Here is a 4,264-nt window from a genome sequence, read left to right on the forward strand (position 1 = left end):
CATCCTCGGGGCGAATGACCACTTTTCAGATCTAATGTTGAGAACCATCTACATTCAGCCAATATGTTCAGGGTGTCACCTATTCTAGGAAGAGGGTAACTGTCCATTCTAGTGACATCATGATGCCTCCTGTAATCTTTGCAGAATCTCGTCGATCCATCTTTCTTAGTAACTAATACAACAGGAAACGACCAGGGGCCTTTTGATTCCTCGATCACTCCTTTCTCCAACGTGTCCTCAACAATGCAGCTTCGTCTTGCTTCGCGAAGAAAAGACGTCTTGGTGGTTGACGTATGGGCTTGACATCACCAGTATCGATGCGATGTTGAACTGAATCCGATTATGGCGATTTTCACGATCGGATCGCAAGTGCCTATTACTTGCCCTCTCTTGAGAGTCACCCTGTTATTATGGTTGATTATTCTTTCTGAAATGGTCTAATTGTTACCATTCACGACAGATCTGGTCACGATAATTCCTGGCGCTGTCATAAGGCTGAGAGGGTACGTCGAGCGAAATTTCCTCATTTCCGCTTTTCGACAATTTGTTCCCTATGTCAACCACGAATCCGTAGGGGAACATGATGTCTAGTCCTAGAATGAATTCGACGACGATGTTGGCAAACAATACCTTAGTTTCTATTTCGCAATTTCAAAGCCTCAGTCTCACTTCAGCTTCTCCATAGATTGTCAATCTATCTCCAGTGGCTGTTTCCAGAACAGGTACTACTGATAATTTCTTCAAATAACTTCTTTCGGAAATGTCGGCTCTCATTACTGACCTCGTTGCCTCAGTATCGATGAAAAGGCACTGATGATCATTCAGGAATCCGTCGACAACCAAGCTGTTACTGTTGCGTCCAATCATGGGAATCGAATACCCGGAAGCTTGGGATGCAGCAACCAATGTACCTCTCTTAACGCAGGCTGAATTTGGTTTTTCCAAACCATGTCGCTCCAGTTCGGGTTACCTCGAAGAGAGTTTTTTAAGACCTACCATAACTCGATCTTTACCTTTGTCTTACTTTCCATTGATGGCCTTTTCTAGAACTTTTCGTTGTTGTCGCGAAGCATTTTCAGCAGTTCCAAATTCCAGGGCATAAACGATGGCTTCGTTCAATTTTTTATGACGTGCCATCCTCAATGACTGCGCAGCTCCATGTCACGATACCGTCGATGAAACTATGAACACTAATCCAGTGGGTGAAGTTATCCCGTGCTTCTGGGTAGGCGAGTCCCACTAACCTTTCGACTTCGGCTCCAAACTCTTGCAAACTTTCTGATTGACATTGAGTTCCCACCTTCTGCTTATTCAAAGAAATATTTTGCAGAATTTTTGAGCTCTCTCTTCGTAGTGCCAGAATAAGAGCTGTTGCTTTCTCCTCATTTTTCCATCCATCATTTTTTGCAGCGGCCTGAAATTGTCTGCGATAAATTGACCATGAAGATTTGTCATCGAAGCAATCTTCGGTCCCAGTAATTCTTTCCGAAGTTCCCGGAAAACCTCTTCAAACTTTTTGTGGCCTCCTTCCAACTTTTGGCGACTCCTCCAAACTTCTCTTCAAATTTCCTTACAACCACCTCGAGCTTCTCATCAACTAGTTTATCCAATTCCTCCTTTGTTTCCTGAAATTCTTTTCCAAATTATTCCTGAATATTTACCTATTTTTCTTGAGTACCTGGTAGTAATTTACGATCTTCATTCCTGCGTAACTTTTCTTCTCCCCTTCGTCGTTCATCTTCCTAATTTCGGCGTTTTTGTTTTTCCGCCAGGCCCGCTCACAAAGCCTCAAACATGTTCTTGAGCTTTCCCATCTCGTCGTAATCGACACTCTTTGTTTTTACCATAAAACAGAAAATTTTCAGTGAATTATTCACCAATAATTGACTACACTGAATAATCAAACTTACCTTTATTCCACTTTAAATACAACAAACACTTCACTTGAAAATTCAACTATTATTTCAATGTCTATCGCCTTACTGGATCACTTCGCGTATCGCACTGTAAGGTCCTCTTGATTGTGTCGATATGCTCGCAGCTAGCCTTTCAATATCGTAATCGAATGTTGTAGAAATTTCGCCAAAGTTCCGTCGAAATCCGCAGCATTATTCACGCTGCTTCTACGGTGGCGGGGAGTCATCGTACACTCGCGTGCTCTTAGCCACGTCACGCCTAGTTTATGGCTACCAGCGGCGACTGGGTGCCGTTTCGTTAAACAATCTATTTCCATTTTCAAAACCCAAATTTCACTCAATTGTAAAAAGCTGTATTTCGTTTGACATACATCAACAAAATGAAATGTCTATATGTCATATTTGATAGTTTACATATATGAATATACTGGATGTTTTTGGGAATTCAGTTGAGGTTCATATTTCCGTTTTCAAACTCTATCTTTGGTAATAGCAACCAGGTACGATCTATTTTCACAGAACTATTCGAAATACACGCTTTACCCGCTGAAAGAATATATGCGGATTTTTTGAGTTTTCTGATTTTTTCATGAGATTCTTTGGAAATTATTTTCATTTCATTTCATGTCATAGCGTTATCCCCGAATGATTCCGAATTATGCTATCAGCGATACTGTTACCTGTCTTACCTTCAAGGAGTCATCTAGGAATCTTGTTTCACCTACATAACTTTTCCAACAGGTACGAAGTATATTGAAAATGTAGTGAAGGAAACAGAATTGAAATCACTTTTATTTGTAACTAATGTTATTGCAGTTTCGTCCTATATGAATATTTTCAAACTTATACATTGAACTTGAAAAATGATTGATTACATTAGCCCTTACATAACACCACTGTAGGTAATAATAGAGGTACTCTATTGAGTACCTGACTTTTGTTCACTTGTAATAATGTGGATATGCTAATTCGAAAACTGGTGAGTAAATTAGATCGATTTGATCATTCAACAGGTTGCACCCGCAATGTTTATGCTCATGAATTTCCAAGGATTTCAAATTATTCAGTTTGCAACCCTTCCTTGCATAGTGCAGAATTTCCTTATCATTTAGGTTCGGGAACTTGTGCCTATGTCTTCAAAACTACACCTCTCAAGTTGAAATGGAAATCCCCTCCCCGGATAGGAGATAGACAGCTGCCTTCGATCATTTCATAATGATCTGTGTTATGGTTCTTTCAGATCGTTCCATATCATTTCCAAACATTTCTCCACATTCCATTGTATTCGAGAATATTCTGGGATGCTCTGGAATGTTGTAAAATGATTCCGAATGCTTTCGAATTTTCTAAACTCTAGTAGAACTTCCTGAAGAGCAAAACTTTCAGCCTTGATATCTTCAAAAGCATTTCGTTTGAATAAAAATTGAAACCTTGTTCTGAAACTCTGCTACACAGTATATCTGGTTAGTACCAAAAATCCCAGCGGAAATATGGCACAAAAAAATGAAGTACGGACGGAAAACAATTGTCACAATAACCAGACTGAAATTTGGACATGCATGTTATCCAGCTCATCTTTACAAAATAGGAATCGTTGAGTCAAACAAATGTGCCACATGTAATGTAATATCTGATATTGATCATATATTTTTTAACTGTTCTGAACATCAGGAAAAAAACCAAAGACGGGAAAAAATAATACCACCGTTAAATATACTGCACTTACTGGCACTGAACAAACCACAAGTAATAGACGCTATGATGAAATTCGTGAATGATTGTAACCTGAAGTTGTAGAGGATACTAGATGTGAATTCTATGTGTTCATGTTCCCATCCCCAAAATCCTTTCTTTCCGTGGTCTACCTTTTCTGTGCAAAGTTACCCTGATCGACCCCTGGGTGTGAAAAGTAATATCCTAAAACCCGTTCCCTTGTTTTCGAAAAATTGAGAGAAAAACTAACGTTTAGTTGCTGGCTATTATGGACTATGCGTCCGACGGCCAAAAAAGAAAAAAAAACACCTGGTTCTGATCTGACTCTATGGTAGAGTAGAAAAATAATGTGAGCTTCCATATCATACGAATGAAATTCTGATTTTTCCTGACCACTCATGAGAAACAAGCTAGTCTCGTGAGTCGATATGAAACATTCTCATAGTTCATTCATTTTTGAGAACGGTTAACTCTCTACCAATAATCTAGCAGGAGTTAATTACTTTGAATTTCATATCAAGTACAGAATTTTACTGTCGATTTTTTCAAAATTAACAATTTCTTGCAACTGACTTCAAAACCCCAGGCAGTCTTCAACGTCTTCATACAATTATTCTCAATTCAACAGAAATCTT

The sequence above is a fragment of the Leptinotarsa decemlineata genome, unplaced genomic scaffold (genome assembly GCF_025532065.1).
Source record: "Leptinotarsa decemlineata unplaced genomic scaffold, Ldec_3_MD MMD2_tig00026307_RagTag_RagTag, whole genome shotgun sequence".
Classification (NCBI taxonomy): Eukaryota; Metazoa; Arthropoda; class Insecta; order Coleoptera; family Chrysomelidae; genus Leptinotarsa; species Leptinotarsa decemlineata.